This window comes from Dasypus novemcinctus, chromosome 10 (assembly GCF_030445035.2).
Source record: "Dasypus novemcinctus isolate mDasNov1 chromosome 10, mDasNov1.1.hap2, whole genome shotgun sequence".
NCBI classification, from domain to species: Eukaryota; Metazoa; Chordata; class Mammalia; order Cingulata; family Dasypodidae; genus Dasypus; species Dasypus novemcinctus.
The window spans coordinates 23,989,768-24,017,269 of record NC_080682.1 but is presented as its reverse complement, the minus strand read 5'-3'; the positions used below and the strand labels follow the sequence as shown (position 1 = coordinate 24,017,269).

Sequence of the window (27,502 nt, the reverse complement as noted above, 5' to 3'; positions counted from 1 at the left end):
CTGCTGGGTATATACCCATCAGATCTGAAAACAAGGACACAAACCGATATATGTACACCAATGTTCATAGCAGCATTGTTCACCATCGCCAAAAGTTGGAATCAATCCAAAAGTCCATCAACAGATGAGTGGATCAATAAAATGTGGTATATATACACACAATGGAATACTACTCAGCTGTAAGAACCAATACACTACAATCGCACGTGATAACATGGATGAACCTTGAGAATCTTATGTTGAGTGAAGCAACCCAGGCATTGAAGGACAAATACTATATGACCTCAATGATATGAAATAAGTTAACTGCCTCAGAGAGCTAGAGTCTGGAAAAGTGGCTTACTGGAAATCGGGGGGTGGAGGAAGGCTGTGAGTTAATGTCTGTAGGGGTGGAATCTGTGATGAGCTGGGGGTAAGTATGAGCACAAAGAAGGGACAAAATGGGGGCAAGGGGTTACCTTCGGGTGGGGTTTTCTGGGTTTGAGGGGGGCTGGGGATGGGAAGAGGGGTAATATGGTCCAAGAAATAGGTGGGAGGGAGGGGCAACATACAAACATGGGAGAATGCCAGAAGTTCATTGAGAACTAAATGTTGAGTAAAACGTATCAAAGTATAAGTAGGAGGGTTACCTGGTTAGGACGCTCAGGGGGTATGGTCTGATGTGGGACGGACTCCGGAGGGAATAGCTGAAGGCTCATTTTGCCAAGGTGGGTTCTACCATTGGGTGGGGTGGACCCATATCCTGGGGAAGACTAATGCCGTCGAATAGAGAGAACTGTATCTCTCGTGAGAAAGGACGGCTCCCAGGGCATTAGATTGGCAGGCGTTGTGGGCCCTAAGGGGAGGGGAAAATGGATGTGCAATGGATGGAACAAAGGTAAATAAGGGGGCAAAAGAGGAGTTATGTGAGAGTAGACGAGGATGAATATAAAACAGCTAATATTACACCAAAAACATATAGGGGACGACAGACTAATAATGAAAACCATAAGACAAAACATAGGATAACTAAAAAATTTAGAAAACTGTACAACCTAAAGTATGGACCACATAGTAAGCACAAATGTTACCTTGTTTGAAAACTATAGTTTCGGAATCTGTACATCAGTATCAGGAAATATGATATGAATAAGTTAAAAGATTATTGCTGTGGAAGGGAAAAGGTTTTATGGTGGATCTGGGGAAATACTGTATATTGTATATATGAATTTTGGTGATCTAAGACTCTTCTGAAGCTGGCATTATGTTGGGATTCACTTTACGGGAAGTTTTGGATCACAGAGTGGTTCAACAATGGCAGTGGAGGAATACTGATATGGGATGTTATTGACAGGATATATATGGTTGACAGGGAATTATACAGGGCATATGCCCAGGGTATATGGTAATGTCTATATATACTCATAGTGGAAACAATTAAAAACAACAGCTGGGGGGGTACTGGGCTCCTGGCCGGGGGGTCACTGTTGTGGGCCCTGGGAGAGCAGCGGCAATCCTCCAGGTGCAACGGCAAGAACCAGGAAGGAAGGAGGGCCCAACAGTGGGCTCTTGATACTAATGGCTACACTTTTGAGCCTAAGCACCTGCAATAAGAACAAGGCCTAGAGTAGCATTATGCCTGGGGGTTTTCTCCTGACAGCCTTCATGTTACTCAAATGTGGCCACTCTCACAGCCAAACTCAGCGTGTAGATGTGATGCATTCCCCCCAGCGTGGGACACGACACCCGGGGATGAGCCTCCCTGGCACCGAGGGATCACTACCACATACCAGCTGAAGAAGCAACTAGAAAATGACCTTGAATCAAAGATTCAATGCGGAACAGCAGAATATACCTGTCTACATATAATAACATGACTTCGGGAAGCGGTTTGACCTAATGTAAGGGGGAAATGGAAAGGAGAAATGAGATTATAAGGCTGTGAGTCTCTAAAAAAGAGTCTGGAGGTTGTCAGAAGGAATACCCCTATGTACAACTGAACAGAGTCTAAGAGACAGATAAGGTAGATACAACCCCAGGTATTGGTTCTTTTGAGGGATAAAGAGACCCACGGGTTCTATGGTCATGGCAGAAGGGGTTCACTGCCATGACAGATGGCCCTTCTTTGGAGCTGGTGTTTCTGCATGATGGAAATGGACTCAGAGGGGATCTCTTTTCACAAGACTTGCATGCTACTTTATTGGAATTGTAGTTGGTGCTGGGTTTAAGATATATGTAGGGGATTTGAATCTCTGGACTGATAATATGACACCCAGGCCCAGAGCCTCAACAGACTTCAGCTCCTACACTTTGACTTATTGGACTTACTCCACTCAGCTAACATGGAGTTGAAGAAGGTCAACCACCACAACATGGAGCCTAGAGTGTCTACAACTAGAAGCGGGAAGAGTGTATCCAGTACCCATGTGCAATCTAAGCCCTCACTTGACATAGGTGTGCAATGGACACAACCAATCCAATGTCCACAGAGAAAATGTGGAATGGGTGTGGGAACGGTAGCCATGGGGGCTGCTGGGTGTGGGGAACGGGAGGAAGAGATGAGATGTGGAGGCATTTTCGGGACGTGGAGTTGTCCTGGATAGTGCTTCACGGACAATTACGGGACACTGTAGATCCCCCCAGGGCCCACTGGATGGAACGTGAGAGAGTCTGGGCTAAGATGTGGACCATTGACTATGGGGTGCAGTGATGCTCAGAGATGAACTTACCAGGTGCAATGGATGTATCACGATGATGGGAGAGAGTGTTGCTGTGGGGGGAGTGGGGGGCGGGGGCGGTGGGGTTGAATGGGACCTCATATATTTTTTTTAATGTAATTAAAAAATAATAATAATAAATAAATATTTAAAAAAAAGAAAAAAAAAGAAGTAAAATCATAATGACTTTTCACGAACTCATCACTGTTCATTAATTTATTCAAATATATAAAATATACATTATTTTCTCTCCATCCTCAATTTTAATTTGAAATTTATATGAAATTTTATTCAAACAAAAAGTTTAACATGATATATTATATCCATATAATTTACTTTATTATGACTATTTTTGCTCTAATCTCCATATTGATCAGAATCCGTATTTATGGCTATTCCTCTTTATTTTATTTGCAGAGATGTCTTCGAAAAGCATTTATTTTTATCTATCTATCTATCTATCTATCTATCTATCTATCTATCTATCTATCTATCTAGATACCTATCTAGATATCTATCTATCTAGATACCTATCTATCTATTTTTGGAGATACTGGGGCCAGGAATTGAACCCCAGAACTCTTATGTGAGAGACTATTGCTCAGCCGCTGAGCCACACTGATTCCCCTGAGTTGTTTTTTTTTTTTTTTCCATTTGTTTGCTTATTGTTTGTTTTTTTGGTTTTGTTTTTAGGAGGCACCAGGGATGAGCCTGGGACAGACCGTGTGGGAAGCAGGCACTCAACTGCCACATCATTTATTTTTAATAGTATTCTTTTTTACCTATCCCTCATCTTTTATGTGCACTGTATCTTAACTTATACTCTTTTTACATTTTCTGGTCTTTCTTATGAACTGTGATGGACTTGTTTTCACTTGTGTACATTTCTATAATTTAGAAATTGCATTGTTTTGATTAGTTTTGACAAAGATTGTCAATAGATGCTCTAACTTTTCGGACAGTGAAAATTTCAGGAACTACTTATATCTTAATTAAATTAAGACTACCCTATATTCTTATAATATATTCTAAAAAGAATTTTTGATCTTATTAGATAAATGTAACATACCATTTGGGTAATGTGAAAACATTAGCTTATATATTAGCATTTTTCCTGTATTTCCCCTATTTTATGTAAGATATAGTCTGAAATATTTTTAAGACAAAATCATTTTGTTCATGGTTCAAGGCCTGTATAAACTCAATGTATTGTAAATTTTTTTAAAAGATTTATTTTTATTTATTTCTCTCCCCTTTCCCCACCCCCTGCCCCAGTTGTTTGTTCTCTGTGTCCATTTGCTGTGTGTTCTTCTGTGTCTGCTTCTATTCTTGTCAGCGGCACCAGGAATCTGTGCCTCTTTTTGTTGCATCATCTTGTGTCAGCTCTCCGTGTGTGCAGCACCACTCCTGGGCAGGCTGAACTTTCTTTCATGCTGGGCGGCTATCCTTAGGGGACCGGGACCTCCTTGTGTATGGGGCTCCCCTATGCAAGGGACACCGCTGCATAGCAGGGCACTCCTTGCGCGCATCAGCACTGCACTTGGGCCAGTTCATCACACGGGTCAGGACACCCTGGGACTAGAATAGAGCATGACAAAATATGAACATTTGTTTTTGTTTGTAGATTATTGATGTTATATAATTATTATAAAAATAGATTATATTTACTGAGCACCTACTTAGTCACAAACAATATTCAAAGGGCTTTAGGTATATAAGTGATGTAGTTCATCTTCACAAGATACTTCTCAGGTAGGTATTTTCCCCAACAATTGCTTTATTTTATTTTTAAATGTTATGTTAAAAAAAATATGAGGTTCCCATATATCCCCCATTTCCCCTCACTCCTCTCCTCCCACATCAACAACCTCTTTCATCATTGTGGCACATTCATTGCATTTGGTGAATACATTTTGGAGCACTGCTGCACCACATGGATAATAGTTTACATTGTAGTTTATACTATCCCCCAGTACATTCAGTGGGTTATGGCAGGATACATAGTGTCCAGTATCTGTCCCTCTCAGATAGGTTTTTGAAATATCTAAAATTTAGTCTCAGGTAATGGAAAGTCATCCTCTACTTGTTCAGGCAAATACTTAAGACTCATCTGGCATTTTCTCAATACCACACACCCCAAATCAGGTCCACCAGCAAGTCATACTGATTCTCTGTACAGAAAATACTTGGAGAGTGACTATTTCTCACCACCATCTCTGCTACCACACTGACCCAAAAGACCTATAATCTCGGTGTTTAAAATATTGCTGCAGCTTTCTAGATTGTCTCTCTGCTTTCTGCCTTATTCCCTCAAGTCTAATCTTAATATTGGGACCAGAGTATTACTATTAAAATGTAAATTGTATTATGTTAGTTTTCTTCCAAAACCTACATAACTTCCCATTACACTCAGAGTAAAACACAAAAATTTTATGAAAGCCTCAGTTCCAACGTGATCTTGCTCCTCCGTCTTCTTTCTATGAATTCATACTTATCATTGCATCTGTCATGCTCACTTGGGCACAGCCAAACTGAACTTCCCCTACTTCCCTGTACACATTAGCCCTGATGCTGTTGGAATTCTTCCATTTTTTTCTTCTTCCTAAAATTCCATCCCCCGGATAACTGCATGGGTCTTTTCTCATCCACTTCTTCATAAGACCATTCCTTACCACCTTATTTAAAATAGTACCTGATCCCATCTCTTGTCCTTGGCTGCATTTTTATTCCATAGAAGTTACTCTATTTATCATTCTAAACAGTTTGCTTATGACTTTTGTTACCTTTCTCTATTTCCTCTATTATAAAAGCTCTCTGAGCTTAATATTTTCCCAATTATGTCCAGTGCTATATTCCCAGTACTTAGGAGATTGTTTCAACAACAGCTTAGGAAAGGCTAAATTTTACAGAGAATTCAGCTGGAACATAACTTGGTCATGGCCAGTCAACAGTTCAAAGGACAAGTTCACATTTGAACCAGACTGCCATCCTTTAGAGATTAAATTATTACTCACCAATCTTTGATATGAAATTTTTTTATTCAAAAGTATACTAATCTTATCAGAGTTGAAAAAATAATAATTACTTTATTATATTAAAAAGCAGTAACAAAAAACAAGAACTTTTGAGAGGGATATGTTGCTATCAGTGTTCTCTAGAGCTTCTAATAGGAAACAATGAAATGTTGGAGACAGATGCTAACATACATATACAGTCTTATTTCCAGAAAGGAAGAACTTTGTAAAGAGTGATTATCAAGTGATGTGACTGGGCTGGAGAGAGAACTTCTATTACTTAGATACAGGCTGTTGCAAGAAAGCTTCAGAAATATAGTGGCTCAACAAATCTACCTTGAGGGTAAGAGTGCAGACTTTGGCTGACTAGGCTTTGTGGGTTGCTCTTTTCCATGAGGTAATCTTGGGACCCAGGTTTATTCTTTGTTTTTGCTCTACTATCTTCTAATATGTCCTCTTCTGCATGGTTGAAGAGATTTCACATAGCACTGTGACCACATTCCAGTTTGAGGAAAATATTCAATTTGTAAAACCATTTCCAAATTGTCATTTGGAAGTTTTTTTTTAAAGGAAAAATCCAATTTCTCTAAGAGGTACAGGACTATTGAGTTTACAAATTTCTTCTGATGTGAACCTTTTAAGGAAGTGTACACTTACTCTAAATTATCAAATTTAACAACTAAAAGTTGTTCATAAAATTTTCTTATCAGCTTTTTTATATTTGTGTGTGACTATAATGATATCCTTATTTTAATCCCTTATGTGTGTAATTATTGTGTTTCTTACTTTTAATGGTTGTACTAGGGATTATTATATGCATGTTTAATTTATCATGGTCTGCCCAAAGTAATATACCACATAACTTATAATGTAAGAAAGGTAAAGTAGTAGAGATTCAATTCTTTATTAGCAGTCTTTGTGCTATTTTTATCATAATTTTTCTTTTAAATATGGTATACACCCAAAATTCCTCAAACTTGTTTTGCTTTAGGAAATTAATTTTTAATTAATTTAAAATTTAAAAAGCAAATATTTAAAATATGTACCTTCAATTTTACAATTACATTGCTATATATGTCTATGTTTGGACCCAAGAATCCTGTGATCATAACCCTGCCTGGATGATTTTTAAAGCACAGGACATTTGGCAAAAAAAAAAAATATTTCTATGTGTGTGTGTTCATTTTCCTAAAAATGCTTTATTATGTTCTTTTATTAAAATGTTATTTTCAATGGGTATTGAAATCTGGAATGGGTATTTAACTTTCAGTATTTTAAAGATATCTTTCCATTATTTTCTTACTTTTATTATTTTGGATGGCAAGTCTTATAATAATTATGTTTTTTTTCTTCTGTATATGATATGTGTTTTCCTTGTCTGCCATTTTCAGCTTGAGTCTGATGAATGTCCGTGTGTTTTATAGTCTGTTGATTTGCTTTTTGCATTATCCTTCCTGGAGGATTGCAGGCATTTGTGGCCCTATGATGTGATGTCTTTCCTTAATTTGGAAAAAATCTTGGCCATTATCTCCTTAAATATTTCTTCTGGTCCATTCTCATTCCTGTTGCTGAACTCTAACTGCATGTTTATTAAATTATTTGATATTGTCCTACAGCTCTTGGGTGATTAACAAAAATTTTAATAAAAGCTATTGCTGAATTAATTAAATCATGATATTTGTCACACATAGTATTTGATTTTTGCCATTCTTGCCTATTCCATTACACTGTTTAACATTCAATGGAGTGTGAAGAAGAAAGAGTACATGATCAAAAAGTTAAAAAGGCACCCTTATAAAAGCAAACAGCCTCAGTGATTGAACACAGTTAAATCTAGGATCTTATTTGGGAGAAAGTTTTCAGCATAATAACTTTTGTTTTTCCTTCAATGTGCTACAGTCCAGTGCATTTGCCTCAAGCATTTGCCTTGCACTGGGCCAGGTTGCATCCAGTGACATACAAATAATTTCTATTCATCACATGAATCTTGTTAACATTTTTTTATTCTGAGATCTTCATTTGCCAAGAAGAGAATGCAAAAATCAACTTAAAATTATTGAAATGAAAAGATAGCCACAACTTCATTTTCCTAGAAAGGTTCTCATAGATGTAGGTAAAAGATTTTTCTAATAATAGAATGAACAGCTTAATAATTGTGGGATTAGAGAAAAAATATGCTCATTTGACTTAGAGAAATCCAGATTAAAAATGTATAATGAAGCTAAATTCTGATTTCCCTATAAATTTGAACAACTTACATTGTTTCATGAAAAAAAAAAACACAAATACATTATAATTTCTTATTTAGTTTGGGTGTCGATGTTAATAAAATACCTTATAAAGATCTCAACTAATAATATAATTATATATTAATGTAATTATATGGGCATACAAAAAAGGCAGTTCTGTTCCAAATAATTTCCAATTCTCTTTTTCTCCACCAGATTTATCTCCCTGCCTCTCTGTCTCTCTTACAATAATCTGTGCATTAGATACAGTAATATTTACTGAAGAGTGTTAGAGAAAAAACAGGAAGATTGGAAGAAACACAGTGAAAGAAAATAAAATTATGGAAGAATTTTGAAAAGTGTACCAATTGGTAGTCTACTAAAAGAATTCAAGACATCATGACTAACAAATACTGGTGAAATTTCAACAAGATGCCAACTCTAACCTCTACTTCACTGGACTTTCTGACAAGTCCAGTGAAGGATTAAGACTCTCTATAGCCCTGAATTTAAATCTTAGATAACACCTAATGGCTGTATGATTTTGCAGATAGAACTTCATCTTTCAAAACCACAAAATAACTAATATTGACAAAATTTTCAGGCATATCCTATTTAATAGCATAAACATAGTGTCATTGCTGAGTGCTTATTTCTGAGATACATTGAAATATTTATATTAAATTAAATTTTGACAATATGTTAAGGATACATAAAAGTATTTCCATATTCAATTTCTCTAAAATAAAATAAATAAAGACTTAAAAAAAACATTATTTCTCATGAAACATTGAGAAATAAAGGGGCCCTAAATAAGAAGCTAAGGATTTCTTCATTAAGTTGTACATATTGGGGTATTTTGAAGCTTTAATGGACCCCAGAAGATTCTTTTCTTAAAGCTAATCCATTCAGTTTTGTGTGAACCTATTGTAGGTGGCACCCTTTGATTACGTTATGGCAGCTAAGAGCCTTTTGATTAAATTTCTTCAGTAGGCATGACCCAGGGTGGAGTTGCTGGAGTTCTTTGCAAACTGGATGAATACAGCAAAAGACACACTGAGAAGAAAGCCACAGAAGCAGAGAAAAAAGCCATGAGAACAAGAAGCTGAATTTAAGGGAAAACAGAAGAGAGAAAGCCATAGACGAAGCAGCCAGAAACTGAAAGCAATGAGACCTGGAGGAGATGGGAGAGACAGCAGATGTTGCATTGTGCTTTGCCATGTGACAGGAGTCCAGGATTGCCAGCAGCCAATTCAGGAAGAAAAGCATCACTTGATGAGCATCATCTAATGAATACTGGACATTTTCACAGCCTCAGAACTTAAGCTTATAAGTAAATAAATCCTCATTGTAAAAGCCAACCTATTTCTGTACATTGTTTTCATCAGATTTTAACAAACTAAAACACATATGTTTGTTATATGACATTGAATATACATTAAGTATCATTCTACTGAGAATAAATCATGTGAATATCAAAATTCTATGTTATGAGGGTCCAAAATGTTTCCTCTCTGTCACCACATTCTGCTTATATAAAGATGTTAGTGAAATACTAACATGTTTAATGTAAATTCTTCTTATACTCTTGAAAATGTAATTTCTGGCAATCCTTAGTCATTGTATTTCTGTGTAGAGCAAGAAGTTGATTTACAAATTAAGGAATATTTTCTAGCAAATCATAATACTTACAGAAATTCCTACATCACTGTAAGAATTGAAAACATATTAGAGAAATTGTATCACATCTAGCCATTTTATCTAATCTGCTTACAAACAGGTATTCCTGCTAGCTAATATTGACTGCTAAACTGGTTGTGAATATGTGTAGTTGATTTCACTTAAAATGGAGATATGGGCCAGAAAGGAAAAAAATACAGAATATTAATTAGAAAGATTAAAATAAAATTATTTCCTAACTCTTATGTAGTCTGAAAATATAAAGTAACAGGCATCCATGAGAACAGATTTAGAAACTTTAAATACGAGAAGAAGGAAAGATTTAGAAACATAAAACGTGAGAAGCTATGATTGTAGCTACCACATTTTATTAAGTGTTTGTTTAGTAATTTTGTGGATTTTACTTTATGTAATCTACATAGCACTTGGCAAAGTAAATAATTTAGTAACTTTTTATACATGAGAAAACTTATGCAAAGCTAGATATATAAGTCACAATTAGAAACAGCAAAGCCAGGATTCAAGCCCATATTTCTCTGACTCCATAGGCTAAAGCACATAACATATTAAAATTCCCATTGTTATATGAAATATTCTGCAGTCATTATTGTCTAGAAAAAATGCAAACTATATCCTCTTCTTTTACAATTATTTTTATAAATCCATCAAGCTTAAAAGACAATGAAATTTTTAAAATAATAATAAAATGACTTCTAGATCAATTAGCTAACTAGTAAATTAAATTTATAATTCATTTATAATTTTTTATTTGAAAAAATATGTCAAAGTAGTATACAATGAAGGCATGATTGAAAATTAATTTTATTTCTTTAATTATTTCTCTAATATTTAAATATAGTCCTGTATTTCTATTGTCCCTATTCTATTATCTTGCATCAAAAATTAAAGCAAATTTCTGATTTGCAGCTTATTGACTTACTATGCAGAAAACTTCCTATTTCTCCTGCTAGTTCTTTTGAAGGCCTGTGGTTCCATTTTTTAATATTAATATAACTCTGAGTAAATGATAATACATTATCTCAAATTTAAATATTAAACACATACTCTGGTTTGAAATTCAGAGTTATAGTTTCTAAAATATTGTGTAAGTGATGAAAGCCTTTCTTCTTATTTCTGAAATTGAACCAGTCATTCAATTATTACAATATATTTTGAATATTATATATTTAGATATATATGCCAGTTTATTAAGATCTTCTTGAAGTCCATAGGGTATATCTAAGGAGAAAATATAAGAATTCTCTTCTGCAACAGGAAAGTAATATGATGAGATTTTTTCCTGTAATAAACATATGAAAGTTTCTGAAACAATGAATTACATGATAAAAATGACTACATGAATACACTTTGCCATTTAGTAAAAAAATGACCACTCAGTGGAAAAATCATAAGGCATAGGATCAGGGAAGTAATCAATGATTATTTTTATAATACATAGTCCTAGATCTAATACTTATTAGCTATGTGATATTAGGTTAATAACTTACATCTTAAATCTGTTTCCTCTTACTAGAAATATAAACTCTTAAATTATTAACCTCTGAAATTATAATCTTTTAAAAAATTCCAAAAATATGTATGTAATAGAACATAAGGTAATATGAAAAAGGTAACCTATAGCATAAAATTGTTTAATAAAAATTACTATGCTTCTAATTTAAATTTTAAAATGCTGTCCTACTCAATGGTGTGAGAGTTAGATTAAGCTTGCTAAGAATCTAAAAGAGGAGAAAAACTTATGAATTAGAAGTATTAACAGGGAGCTGGGGCAGTGGATAAAAACTGTAGTTTATGTGATAGAAAATTAGAATACTAGAAGTCTGGTAGAGTTATAGGCTACATGTTTTGAGTTTTATATGGTCTTTCTTTGTTTGGGGGATGCCATAAACTAGCCTATGGATTAGTACCTTGCTATATCCATAAGAAAATCTTAAAATAATTTTTGAAAAATATGTGGATACTTGGGACCTTTACCAAGACAGTCTAACATAGTGGATAGGTAACATTGGTCATGAAATCTGAATAAAATTAAGAAATTAAGAAATATGATATTGGTATGGATTCTGATCTATTAATTAAATACAATTCCAAGTTGATTTATAGATTCAAAGCAACCCAATTAAAATTTAAGTAAAAACTTGTTTTCAGAAAATCACAAGTTGATTTTATAATTTACATGAAAAAACAAAGCTTTAACTTCACTTTGAATTAAAACTTGGAATAAAAAAGAATGAAGTTCAAACACTTGTGTAGTCTGATTTTAGGATTTATCCAAAAGCTAAAATAACCAAGAGAGTGTGGTGTTGTTGAAAAGAAATCTTGATTGATGGAATTGAATAGAGAGTTTTTGGAAAGAGATTCAAAATTACATGGTGTAGGTCAGCATCATCAGGGCTTGGAGGATGCAAGGGTGATGATTTAATCACATTCCAATTCAACTCTTCTATTTGGCTTGTGCAGAAAACAGATGGATCCTGGAAGATTACAGTTGATTATTATATATTTTAACTAGGCAATTATTCTAATTGCAGTTGCTGTTTCAGATTGTTATCACTGCTTAAAGAAATTAACACATCCCCAGGTACTTGCATGCAGCTATTGATTTGGCAAAATTTTTTTTTCCAATTTCTGTTAGTTTGCTTTCAGTTGGTGTAGCAGGTTGATATGGTTATGAATTCCAAAAATAGATAATGAATTATGCTTGTAATCTGATCTGTACCTGGGCATGATTGAGTTATGGTTAGATAAAAAGCATGGCAAAGAACAGAGTTGAGGGTTTCTGGCATTGGAGTTTTGATGTTGGAATTTGATGCTGAAGCTGTAAACTGGAGCCCTGGGAAGTCAGCACACAGAGAAAAGAGAAGCCAGCACCAGGAAGGAAGGAAACTTGAACCCGGAGAAAAGCAAGCCCCAGGAACATAGGAACCCAGGAAGCCTGAACCCTCACAGATGTTGGCAGCCATTTTGCTCCAAATAGACTTTGGTGAGGGAATTAACTTATGTTTCATGGCCTGGTATCTGTAAGCTCCTACTTCAAACAAATACCCATATAAGAACCAACCAATTTCTGGTATTTTGCATCAGAACCTCTTTGGATGACTAATACAGTTGGCAAGAACAGCAAAACACCTTCACTATCTTTCTTCAGGGGTATTGCAAATATATAGCTCTATCTCATAATGTAATCTGTAATTACCTAGAATGAATTACACTTCCAAAAGACATCACACTGTTTCATTAAATTGATGATATTATGCTGATTGGATGAAGCAAGCAGGAACTAGCAACTATTCTACACTTACTGGTAAGTCAACTGCATGTCCGAGGATGACTATGAATTCAACCAAAATTCAGGGACATTACACATGAGTGAAATTTCTAGGAATCCAGTGGAGAGGGCAGTGTCAAGAGATCCTTTTTAAGATGAAGGAAAATGTGTTGCATCTGGCCTCTCCTACAAACAAAAAGAGGCATAATGCTTACTGTGCTACCAAGGATTTGGAAGACAGCTTATTTCTCATTAGAGTGTGCTATTCTTACCTATTTGCTGAGTAACCCAAAAGTTGCTGGTTTTGAGTGGGAACCAAAGTGAGAGGTAGTTCTGTAACAGATCCAGACTACTGTGCAAGCTGAGCCATAATGACCCAGCATATCATTATGCTCAAAGTGTCAGTGGCAAATGGAGATGAAGCCTCAAAAGACTGAACCCATGGAGCCTCAAGAGGAAAAGACAGAAACCAGCCAGAGATCAGCAATCATCTTACTTAAACACATGACAACATTTTTTCTCACATTGGTGAGAAAGCAACCCTAAGTTGGACTTTTTAAAGCCTTGTAATTATAAGCATTTACCCCAAATAAATATCCAATAAAAGCCAACAGATTTCTGGTACTTTGCATCAGAAACCCTTTAACAGACTAATACACCATCCAATCATTTGGAAGTCTTTAAAACCAGAACTAATTGTTTCAGAAGCCAGAAACAAGTTCTGCTTCTACTTCAGCCTGCCAGCTTCTAGTGGGAAATTCAAGTTCATCTTCATGAAAGTTTGCATCTCACAGCCTGACCTACAGAATTCAGACTTGATAATCCCACAGTCATGTTGTGAGCCAGTTTCTATAAGAAAATTCTTAATGTATATCATGTCAGTTCTGTCAAAACCCTCTTAGTTTGCCAAACTTCCATTACAAATATCGCATAATGGGTTGGCTTAAGCAAAAGAAAGTTTTTGTCTCCTGGTTTTGAAGGCCAGAGAACCAAATTCAAGATATCAGCAAGGCTTGCTTTCTCCCCAAAATTGTAGCACTCCTGTCTTCACTTGCTGAAATATTTTGACTTCCTTGGTTTGTATCTCTTCTTCCTGTCACATGGTAATCTCTCTCTCCTTGTATCTGCTATTCTTGTTTCTTCTGATTTCCAGCTTCTTCTTGGGTCATCTTCTCCAGTGTCTGGCTTCCAGTGTCTTTTCTTTAAAATTCACCAGTAATATTGATTAAGACCCACCATCATATATTTGAGATATGACATAAAAGAAAACAGTATGTTCAGGATGTCCTATTTAGAAATGTGTTCATACTCATAAGAATGAGGATTAAGATTAAGGACATGCATGGCCGATGGGGTTAACTACCAGGGCAGATGGCCCCTCTTTGGAAATGGTGTTTATGTGTGATGAATCTGGACTCAGATGGGATCTCCCTTCATAAGACTTTCATGCTAATGTGCTGGAGGTGCAGTTAATGTTGGGGTTTAAGATATATTTAGGGGATTTGAATCTCTGGACTGACAATGTGATAGCCAGGTCCTGAGCCTCAACAGACTCCAGCACCTACAATCTGATCTATTGGACTTACCACACTCAGCTAAGATGGAGTTGAAGAAGGACAACCACCACACCATGGAGCCTAGAGTGATTGCAACTGAAAATGGGAGGATTGCATCCAGCAACCATGTGGAATCTGAGCCTCCTCTTGACATAGAGGTGCAATGAACACAAACAATCCAATGTCCACATAGAAGAGGTGGCATTGGATTGGGAAAAGTGGACATGGTGGACGATGGGTATGGGGAAAGGCAGGAAGAGATGAGAGGTGGAGGCGTCTTTGGGACATGGAGCTGCCCTGGATGGTGCTTCAGAGGTAATCACCGGACATTGTGAGTCCTCACAGGGCCCACTGGATGGAATGGAGGAGAGTATGGGCCATGATGTGAACCATTGTCTATGAGGTGCAGAGGTGCCCAAAGATGTACTTACCAAATCCAATGGATGTGTCATGATGATGGGAATGAGTGTTGTTGGGGGGGGGAGAGGGGGGGTTGGGGGGGTGGGGTTGAATGGGACCTCACATATATATTTTTAATGTAATATTATTACAAAGTCAATAAAAAAAAGATTAAGGACATGTCTAAGTTGGGGTGTACAATTCAATAAACTGCAGGGCACCCTTTGAAACAAAAAAAAAGGCATGTTCTTCCCATATATAAAATGCATTCATCCATTCCAGTTGTAGCTGTGGTCCAGCTTAGGGTAAAATTCCTCTCTAGTCTATAGAGCGGTGCCATCAAGAAGACAAGTTATCTGGCTCACAAATATAATAGTGAGACAGATGCAGTATAGACATTCCTATTCCAAAGAGATAAATTGGAAGGAAAAAGGAGTAAAAGTCCCAAACAAGTTTGAAATTAAGCATCTGGACAAATGTCTGCACCCTTCAAGTCCTGCCCTTCCCAAAGTCTTGACCTGAGATGATTTTTGAAGTGGAGATTTCTGATACCATGGTTCTGCCCTTGAAGTTATTTTTTCTTCATTTGCCCTGTCTCTGTCCTTTTCTGTCAATCTAGCAGTGTATCTGTTCATACAAATTTCTCAAGAACCTTGTCAGTTTGGCACAAGGTTCAATGCATCCAAGCTTTCAGACAACAGGATTTTACATAGTTCTATCCTAGATGAACACATTTCCAATCCTGGCTAGAAGAGAATATAAGGAGTCTTCTGAAGTGATGGCAGTATTCTGCTTCCTAGTCTTGGTCCTGTTTACAGGATTAGTTTTAGTTCATATAAATTCATTTATATATATATACTTATCTTTATGCATATTTTCATCAATAAAAATTTAAAAGGAAACCTTATTTTGTTATGTCTTGTTAAATAGGATACTTAAATGCTCTTTGAATTATTTACCATCGTGCTTATTCTCCTATTAATGAAATAATAAGTCAATTTTAGACATGTACTCATTGTATATTTGTAGGAGTCAAGTTTTTAACATTTTAAATTATAATTTATCATTTTAGTTTTTTCTCTCAAATTGCTAATTACCTTTCTGATTCTAATTGATTTTTCTTCATTTCTGTCCTTTTAATTTTTTCCTTAACTATGTTTTTTATGGTAACTGATTACTCTCATGTTACTAAAGTATTCCAGATTTTTGTTTATTTCTAGCTTATTTCTGAGTTTGTGACTCATGTTTTCATATCCCTTAAATGGTTTTCCATCTAATTTCTGAAATATATGATTTTCTTGAATATTTAGCTTTTTAAAAATTTACTCTTACATTATTCTAATATGTGAAATAATTTACTTCCTATACTGCCTTTTTATGCTCTGATGTTATTAAATTTGGAATATTATTTGGTTTCATTTATCCTTTTTCTCTTTAAATATGATTGTATGGAGTTTATATGTGATTATTTTATCCCCCTGTGTTTAAATGAGATAGATATTCTGACAATCAGAAAGAGGTACTGATGTAGGTTAAGAATGAGTCAAGATAATTTTTCCAGTTCCAGTTCCAAGCTCAATAAAGCACCCTAGTGCTTTTATGGTGGACCAACTCTTGGAGAGATGCCAAATTCATGATTATTTCTATCAGAAATTTCTTGTGTTGCATAGCTTTATTGGTTTTACCTTTCAAATGTTATTCCATGCTTAGACATCCTATGTTGCTATAACAGTATTTCCCAAGACCTACATCTTCTAGAAAGTTGTATTAGTTGCCAAAGGAGTGCTGATGCAAAATATCAGAAATTGGTTGGTTTTTATAAAGGGTATTTATTTGGGGTAGGAGCTTACAGATACCAGGCCATAAAGCATACGTTACTTCCCTCACCAAAGTCTATTTTCACCTGTTGGAGCAAGATGGCTGCTGATGTCTGTGAGGGTTCAGGCTTTCTGGGTTCCTTCCTTCCTGGGACTTGCTTCTCTTTCTTCTTTGTGCTTACTTCCTGGGGCTCCAGCTTAAGGCTTCAGCATCAACTCCTACATCAAAACTCCAACATCAAAAACCCTCAACTCTATCCATTGCCATGCCTTTTATCTGTGAGTCCCCACCAAGGGGCAGGTACTCAATGCTCTGCTCTACCGACACAGTATTTTTACTTGATTAAGTATTCAAGTAAACCTGTGAATCCAATATAATCTCAAATGCCCAGAGGAAAAGACCAGCTTACAAAAATATTATTTTTTGGAATTCATCAATAATATCAAACTCCTTTAAATATCTTCCCTTATTTGAAACTTTCCTCTCAGTATTTCTTCTTCACTCAATTTACTTTTGCCTGCCTTTTGGTTTTATTAAATTTTCATTTTATTATTTGTTTCTTTTTTCTCTCCTTCTAATGGTAGGCTTACTCAAATATCTGGTAATCTTTACTGTCTGCTCATCAATAAAAATGGTTTATTTAAATAAAATAATGGTACTGTGCTGTATCCCTTCTTTCAGATTTTGGTTTTGAACACTCATCTAATTTCTCCCTAGAGAAATGGAAATGTTTATCGTATGCTTGATCTTTGTTTGTGTATTGGAAGAAGATAACTTGTTCTGTAGATTTCCCAGGTCCACAGACAGAGGGCACTTGTGTTCCAGGACAAAACACACCTATAGCCAAATTTGATTTGGTTTTGTACTAAGCATTGCTAATGAAATTAATTAAAGCTTTTGGGATATTTTGATGTAATGGATGTATTTTGCATGTAGAAAGAACATGTCTTTATGGGGTTCGATTTGATGAGATTTTGTACTAAGTATTGTTAATGAAATTACTTAAAGCTTTGAGATATTGTGATGGAATGAATGTATTTTGAGCATAGAAAGAATATATTTTTACGGGGTCCAAAGAGTGGAATGTGTTGACTGAAAACTGTATGACCCCTGGAAAAATATGTTCTTAAATGTAATACATTTCCATGAGGGTAAAACCAGTGTAAACTAGACCTTTTAATAAGGCTAAACCAGGTAAGGTATAGCCCACCTCATTCAGGATTGGTATTAATCCTATTACTGGAGTCCTTTATAAATGGAATGAATATAGAAAGAGAGAGAAATCCACAGAAGCAAAAAGGTAAAGCAAAAATCCCTGAAAGAGAAAGGAGAGATTGGAAGATTCCTTCATGTGTTTTTCCATGCGACAAAGAAGCCAAGGATCTCCAGCTGCTAGTCTAAATGAAGAAAACATTGCCTTGATGATGACTTGACTTGAACATTTTCCTGTAATCTGACCATTAGTGAATAAAGCCCTATTGTTTAAGCCAGCTATTTAATTGTATTTGCTCTAAGTAGTTTAGTAAAAAACACATTGCAACTTTTATAACAAATGATCTAGACATACACTTCACAGGAATTATAAATAACTCTATAGTCATTACCATTCACTCAGAAGCTATTCTATCCTTACAACATACAATCTTCCAGAACATTTGAAAGGACCAATGACATCCTTAAATGAAAATTAGGAAATCTTTCAGAAATCCTTGAGCTACCTTGGCCAAAGTTAATCCTACTGGCCCTTATACCCTTACAGAGATACACCATTTATGTTCCTAGGAGCTGGTAGCTGAAAGGTACACACATTTAGGGATTTGACCCCCATTATTAGACACTGATCAATTTCATGTGAACATGGTAAATCACTGCAAGGGATTCGTGTACTATGCCCAGTTCTATCACCAACAAGTTAAGGTTGCCCTCTCAAAATATCTTCTGAACAGCCCTTTCATGACCTTCAAACAGGATATTTGTTTATTTGAAAAAGACATTGGAAAGAAACTGCATTTGAACCTCAATGGAAAGGATCTTAACAGGGACTGCTAATAATGAAGAGAGCAGTAAATCTAGAGGTAGTCAATCCTATGATCACATTTCAAAACTTAAGAAGCAATTTAGAACTCCACATCAATGGAAGACTACTCCAATAGGGAACCTCAAACTGAGGATTCACAGAGATCCTCCAGAAGCAGATGATCTTCAGAAACACAAAGCTGTCACAACTTATTTGGAACAAGCATATGGCAACAGATACTATCACAGCTTCTGACTAAGACATTGGACCAAGACCCTTGGTGGTTGGGGGTTATATGGGGACCTCTTATATTTTTTGGATGTAACATTAGAAAAATAGAGAAAAAAAAAAGAAAAAAATAATACCCTTACTCTATTAGGGTTCTTTAGGTAAACAACAGAATGGACAGGGAATATCTGTAAAAAGTATGCAATTTTATAAAATTCTCTCATGTGACTGTGGATATTCACAAGTCCACAGGGCAAGCTGCAAACCAGGGGCTCTGAAGAAGGTCCTTGATGAGTTCCCAGAAGACACTGGCTATCTGAAGTAGAGCTGGGAATTCTCTCTCTTCGTGCTGAAATCACTCTCCATTTTTTAGTTGATTATAGATGAAATCAATCATCTATGCAATCAGCTCACTGATGATTAAAGTTCATAAAATGCTTTTATATTAAAATTAGTCCTGTGCTTGCTTGACCAGACAACTGGGCACCACTACCAGGCCAAGTTGATGTATTAGCTTCACCATCACCATTCACCCATTGGCAACTTGGCAGCAATACGCATCACTTTAAACCATAGTTAGACTCTAAATGTAACCAATAACAGGTAAGAGTGAGTGGTACCATTTCCATTACACTCCTTGATTCCTGGACCTATGAATACTAGTGTAGCAGTTTGATATTATTGATGAATTCCAAAAAGAAATTCCAAATCTTAGCTTGCATGGTTTTACCTCTAAAGTTGCTACTCCTTCAATCTCTTTTTTCCATGTCCCTTTTAGTCCAAGCTGACAGGTTTTTCATACAGCACTCTTAAAAATATTGTTTGTTTAGCTTGCAAGAAGCAGGGGCTCAAGCCATCAGACAGTAAGACTTTCTACAAGTGTTTCCTAGATAACTACATCTTCAATCCTGATTACAAGTTCCAAGTTTAGTTAAGTCCTCAAATGGGGCACTATCATCTGGGAACTTGATTTCCAGAGGCTTAGAATTTCCAGAATCAATTTCTGTTTTCTTTGTGCCCAACAGTTCAGTCCTCAGCTTATCTCACTCATCTAACATTTTGCTATAAGCTGCAAGGAGAAGCCAAGCTACATTCTCTGAGTTTATTTTGGAAAGTTCTTCAGCTAAATGCCCAGGATAGCCATTTTCAATTTCTGCCTTCCATGAAACACCAGGAGTTAACCCTACCAAGTTCTCTGCTACTTTAAACATGGATCACCTTTCCTCAAGTTTCCAATAATAGTTTCATCATTTACTTTACTTTATAAAAGCCAGAAGAATTCTGATATTTTGCATTAGCACCCCTTTGGCTGACTAATATAACTGACTATGGGAGAAATAGCACCATATGATGGACACTTATTTAGAGCATACACAGCTTCCTGGAAAAAATTGTCCCAGTCTTTCAAGGTTTTGCCACCTGGTTGGTGCCATAATTGAGTCTTCAAAAAGCCATTCCACCATTCTATCAATCCAGCTTCTTCAGGATGATGGGGAACATGGGAAGACCAGTGAATTCCATGAACATGTACCCATTTCTGCACATCACTTGCTTCTTGACAAGAAACAATGTTGTGTGGAATGCCATGGTAATGGACATTTGTTAAGTCCACTGCTGTTAGTTTTGGAAGAAACATTGCATGCAGGGAAGGCAAACCCATATCCAGTCTATGTGTCTATTCCAGCTAGGACATATCACTGACCCTTCCATGATAGAAGTGGCCAAATGTAATAAACCTACCACCAGATAACATGTTGATCACTCTCAAGGAATGGTGCCATATTGGGGGCTGTATGACTGTCTGCTGCTGGGATATTGGGCACTCATTAAAGGCTGTAACCAAGTCAGCCTTGGTGAAGGGAAGTCCATGTTGCTGAACCCCATTCATAACCTCCAACCATACTGCCGTGACCACTTTTTTCATGAGTCCATTGCCAATGACAGTAATGGCTGGTAAAAGAGGTTGCATGCTAGCCATAAAGCAGGTTATCTTATACACTTGATAATTAAAGTCTTCCTCTGCTGATGTCACACTCTGATAAGCATTCATGTAAAATACAAGTATGTTCTTGTTTTTAGCTACCTCAGAAAGGCCAATCCACATCTCTTTTCCAAAACTCAGTAATAATTTTCCAATCAGGTTCCTTCTAACTCCTTAAACATCCAGCCAAACCATTGCTATCAATCCATGAATCGGTGCACAAATGCACTTTCTTCCAAGAAAAATGAGCAATCAGTTGCACCACACAAAGTTATGCCCACTGGGAGGATTTACATTTACCATTACCTTTTGGAAAAATCTCAGAATGGGACTGCAGTCTGGCAGCTGTCCACTTTCAGTTGGTACCTGCATATTGTGCAGAACCATCTGTAAACCAGACCCAAATATTCTCTTCCTCAGTCAACTCATTGTAAGGAACTCTTCCAAAAGTACATAGCTGTTGGGTGGTAAAGAGAAGGTAATATGGCAGTAGTGATGACCATGGATATTTGAACTACTTCCTCATGTAATTTACTTTAGGCTTCAGGTACCCCGGTCAAGTCCTATCTCATATATACCAATTCCACTTTATGATGGAGTGCTGCTCTGCATGACCAGATTTATAGTTTGGTGGGTCAGACAATAACCACTCATGATAGGCAAATCAGGTCTCATGGCAACTTGGTGGCCCATGGTTAATTGTTCATTCTCTTCTAAGACCCAATAGCAGGCCAAAAGATGTTTACCAGAAGGAGAGTAGTTATCTACAGAGGATGGCAGGGCTTGGCTCCAAAATCCCAAAGGTCTATATTGTGACTCTATAGGGGCCTACCAAAAGCTCCAGATGGCATCTATATTTGCCACTGGCCCCTCCTGTACCATATGGCCCAAGTAACAGTGAAGATTGCATAACAGGCTATACCTGTCATAGAACCTCCTTTTGTTCCAGTCCCCCCTCAAAACTAGCAACTTTTCTGGTCACTAGGTAAATGGGCCAGAGTTGCACACACAGATGAGGAATATGTTGTCTCTGAAATCTGAAGAGACCAACTAAACATTATACCTCTCTTCTGGGCCTGGCAGGGTCCAGATGAAACAGCTTATCTTTCACTTTAGAAATGGACACCTAGAAAGTTTACTGATGTGAAAGGTGTCTGTATATTTGTTGGATTTATTTATCAAATGAAATTACTTTCACCTACATGAATAAATGACCTTAAACAAATCAGCTCTGGCTTTCCTGGCATCCCTCTTTCCCAGAACAAGAACCACATACTATATTCTAATGATCAGATCCTGAATAATTTTTAACTTGAACTTAACATATTTCATAAGGCAGTGGATCAAATATTTGCTTTCTGGGGAAGACTAATAGTGATTCAAATATGTAACCCATTTAATGTAAGACCTTGGTCCTGACCTTGTGCTGTGAGCAAATCCTTTTTTCCTGGGTCTCCATGTGCCCCTACAGGATACTATTTCCTTCATGACCAGGTTTCCTGGTCCTATTTGTTTCAGATTAACACATCATCCAGTTTAGGAAGAGTATTCCAAGACTTGTCTATGCCTATGTTTAAAAAAATAAAAACAAAAACAAACTATAATTCTATAAAGCACTAGGGCTGGAAATTCGAACTCAGATGTGAATTATGAAACAAAGCCAATCAGTTTTTAAGTCACATGATATGAATTGCTGACTTTTTGTTTATTCTAACAATCAGAGCAATGTTCCCATTAGTTGGAATCATAAAAATAGAAAAAACAGCAAGAAACCTAGCACTAACTCTGGCAGAAATAAGTAAGGATACATCCCTGCCCCAGAAGGAATGTAGATTAGCCTTAATTCATTGCCACAAGCAGTGATGGACAATACATTGATCTATATTTCTTTTATATTTTATTTTATTTTTTAAAAAGTTTTAGATTACATAAATGCTACATAAAAATATAGGGGATTCTTATATACCCCATCCCCTGGCCCCTCTCATACATTCCCACATTAGCAACATCTTTCATTAATGTGGTACATTTGCTATAATTAATAAACACATATTGAAGCATTGCTATTAATCATGGATATAGTTACATTATAGTTTACACTCCACTCCCCACAATTTTATAGTTTTGACAAAATGTATAATGGTCTGTAACTGTCATTGCAATGTCATGCAGGACAATTCCAATATTTTGAAAATGCCCCCATGTTAAATCTATTTTCCCCTCTCCTCCCCTCAGAACCTCTTGTGGCCACTGTCTATAAATCAATGATAAAAATTACCCCATTGCTAGAATAATGTCTATAATGGAATGATAAGCCTACTTTAATCCATTTTTTATTCTCCCAGTCTTGAGGGTATTGGGATGGTGATGCCCACTCTGTTTCAAATTGAAAAGGGGCTTAGATCCCATGGGGCAGATGAAATGAACTCTCTTGCTAGCAGTTGCAGACCTCTGTTACTCAGGATGGGTGTTGTCTATCATCATTCTTTCACTAGCTGAACTAGGTAAGTCAAGTGAATTGGTCAGTAGGTGTGAGTTTGATATTACTGATGAATTCCAAAAATACTGATTATGTTTGTAACCTGGTTTGAGCCTCTGGGCATATTAAGTTGTATTGGATTCAGAAGTTTCACTTTTATTTGATTAAATTATGATTTAGCCTTTGATTGGGCCATGTCAGTAGGACATTGAGTCACTGACCCCTTGGTGGGTGGGGTGTGATAGTTAGATTAAGGTGTCCACTCAGTCAGGTAATTGTGCCCAGTTGTTTGATCAAGGAAGCACTGGGGTAATTGTAATACAAAGACATCTATGGGCTTTAGTTATCAGTGAATTTACTGCATAGATGGCTGATTACATCTACGTAAATCAGGGAGATTGCTATCAGCAATGAGTGATGCTTTATCTGATCAGTTGAATGCCTTAAAAGGGGAAGTGATTTCAGCATTGAGAGAATCTCCCAGCTCATATTTGGACAGCCAACATCTCCAAGGAACTGATCGAGGGCATTCCTTAGACTTTCATGGAGTCCTGCAGGCTGCTGTAGGACCTGGGCTTGTGCATCACCATGGAAACGTGAGAGACTCTTATAAAATCCCATACTATTTACAGATATCTCCTGTTGATACTTTTTCCCTAGAGAACCCTGACTAATACAGAACCACTCCAGAACCATCAATGGTTCTTGAGAAACAGAGTCTTAAATATGGGATGTCTGAAGTGGTTATGAGAGTTTTGCAATTGGTTCTCTACTCTAATTGGAGTCAAGGTTACTAATTACTTCCTTTCCAATAATGGAGAGGCCACTAACAGTCCAGGGCATGAGTTGGCAATGGAGATATGCAAAATATCATCACTGGTTTCCCCTACTTCCATGCTTATAAGAAGTAAGGATCTTAATGAAAGTGTTTTCAATACCTTAACAGTGTTTTAAGGAGTAAAAAATATAATGATGTTGGCTGGCTCCTCCTAGATACTCTGGATACAGTTGCAAAAGAAAGAGATGTGCTAAAGGCTTCAAATTTACAACTTAAATGCGACATGAATAAAGTGAAAATTTCTTTCTATGCGTGCTCTGAAAGAAAATCTTGTCTCCTGCAGCCTCAGTTTGGAGATATCTGAGAACCAAACTAAGACTTCCATTATATGAGTAGCAGAGCTACAAAGGAAAGTAAAACCTCAACTCGAAAGGGTTTCTGTAGTAAAGTGAAGGCATTGGTTCGAAAGGAGTGGAATCCAGAGGACTGGGATGGAAACATAGGGTATGATGATAATATTGGTGGGGATATTAGAACCCAAAATTCTCCTGAAACTTTACCAGATAAACCTGTGATTGCCTGCCCAGTAGAGACAACATCTTGTCAACCTTACATCACCCAGGCTCCAGCCTGCCCTGGTGAGCCTGGAATTCATCCCAGCCCAGAGGCAGGTACCAATCAAACTCCAGCACACACTCCCAGCCTCCAGTCTGCCCTGAGGAATCTGCCTTCCAACCCCTCCCTGCCTGAAGAAGGAATGCCTTGAGGTCAGTAGCTTGCAAGACATTTTTAATCCTTCTCTTTACCCACCCCCACCACCCTTCTTCACTTTGATAACAATAAACCACAATAAATCACAATAAACCACAAAAGGTGAAATACAAAGTGTGACCCATGAGAAAATATGCTATACTCTGAAAGAATTGCATGAGTTTTCTAAATTATATAGGGAAAAATCAAGGATATGTGTGGGAATGTGTACTAAGGGTATGGGATAATGGTGGAAGGAATATAAAGTTGGATCAAGTTGAATTTATTGATATGGGCCTGCTAAGCAGAAATTCTGGATTCAGCAAAAAAGCTGGAGGGGTTAGAAAGGGCTCTAACAGTTTGGGCTGGTTGAAACATGGGCCAAATGATGGCCTAGCATGTCTGAGATTGAGATGCCTGGTTTGCCCTGGTATATAGTAGAAGAGGGAATTCAAAGGCTTAGAGAGATTGGAATGCTAGAATGAATTTACCATTTGAGAGCTGCCCACCCATCCCAGGAATGTCAAAAGGACTCACCTTTTATCAGGACTGTGAAGATTAATTTGTAAAACTACCTCTTTCTTGAAGAGCTCTGTGATTGCTCTTCTCCGTATTCCACACATTATTGTAGGGAGGGCTATAATGGAATTAGAATACCTATACATTATGGGGATGATGAAATATCTATTTGAAAAAACTAAGAATCAGCAATTAATCACCCAAGACAAGGTGGGTGTGGCTTCCACAATGAAAGGCAGATTCAAAGCAGCACTTGAAATAGTCTAAATTGCATAGAGTTATGGCATTGGCTAATGAATCATAAATTACATAGAAGTGAAATTTAGTCTACTAAATTCCTTGTGAATCTGTATAAACAGAAGAGTTATAGATCAAGTGAACACAATCCTAATTCAAATTATAGATGCAGAGGATCATGACCTCTTAATCAATTTTCAGCCTTGAGACAATTTACAGACCCAGAACCCATGAATGAGAAGACCAGGTCTCCTTAGGGAAGGATCCTGTTCATCTGCTAAACATTTATACTGTTGTTCTTCTTCCAAGGTTTCCCCAAGTTGACCTACAGACTTTTAACAGAGGAATTTTGCATTAGGGAAAAGAAAATGATCAGGCATTTGGGGATTATTAGACACTAGCTCAAAAGTGACATTATTTCAAGTAGAACAAAATTTCACTGTGGTACACCAGTCAGAAGGGGGCTTATGGGGATCAGGTGATTGATGGAGTTTAACTCATGTCCATCTCACAGTGGGGCCTGTGAGTTCCTGGATCCATTGCAGTTATTTTCTCAGTTTCAGAATGTATAATTGGAATAGACATCCTCAGAAACTAGCAGAATCACCACACTGTATCTCTGACTTATGGAGTGAGGGTTATTATGGTTGGAAAGGTGAAGTGGAAGCCACTAGAACTGCCCTTACCTAGCAGAATAGTAAATCGAAGGCAAAACTGGATTCCTGGAGAGATTGCAGGGATTAGTGCCACCATCAAACAATGGAAGGATACAGGGATGGTGATTCCCACCACATCCCCACTCAATCTATTTGGTCTACACAGAAAACTAATGGATCTTGGAGGATGACAGTAGATTTACATAAACTTAAGCAGGTGGTGATTCCAAATACAGCTGCTGTCCCAGATTTGGTATCATTTCTTGAGAAATCAACACACCCCCGGTACTTGGTATGCAGCTATTGAAGGAGAAATTTATTTTTCCCCAATTGCCATTAGTAAGGAGTACCAGAAACAGTTTGCTTTCAGTTAACATGGCCAGCAGCATACCATCCTGTCCTGCCTCAGGGGTATATCAAATCTCCAGTCCTATGTCATAATAGTTTCCGTATGGAACTTGATCATGACTCCCTCCTACAGGACATAACTCCAGTCCATTATATTGATTATATCATGTTGATAGGACCTAGTGAGCAAGAAGTAGCAAAGACTCTAGATTTATTGGTCTAAGGCATTTGTGTGAGAGAGGATGGGAGATAAATCCAACAAAAATGCAGGTGCCTTCCACCTCACTTAAATTTCTAGGTATCCAGTGGTGTGGGGCATATTGGGTTATCCCTTCTACAGTAAAGGATAGATGTTGTATCTGGCCCCTCCTATGACCAAAAAAGAGGCACAATGCTTCGTTGGTCTCTGGATTTTGGAGACTGCACACTATACATTTAGGTTTGCTATTCTGACCTTTTCATAGAGTGAAAAAAAATTTTCTGGGGATCAGAACAAGAGGAGGCTCTGTGACAGGTCCAGGCTGCAATGCAAGCTGCACTACCACTTGGGCCATATGATCCAGCAGATCCAATGGTGCTGGAAGTTTCAGTGGCAGGCAGAGATGCTGTTTGGGGCCTCTGGCAGGCCCTTATAGGAGAATCACAATGCAGACCCTTAGGCTTTTGGAACAAAGCTCTGCAATCTTCTGCAGATACCAACTCTTTTTAAAAATAACTTCTGGACTTTTACTGGGTCTTAGTAAAAACTGAATGCTTAACCATGGGCCACTATGTTACCATGGCATTACATTACCTGAACTAGGTTTTGTCTGACCTACCAAACCATAAT

General features: G+C 37.0%; 1 pseudogene; it reads right to left on the bottom strand.

The window, feature by feature from the left end:
• LOC111760104 (checkpoint protein HUS1 pseudogene) overlaps positions 1–25,536 on the bottom strand; it is a 38,100-nt pseudogene extending 12,564 nt beyond the window's left edge.
• Positions 25,537–27,502: the final 1,966 nt, after the last annotated feature.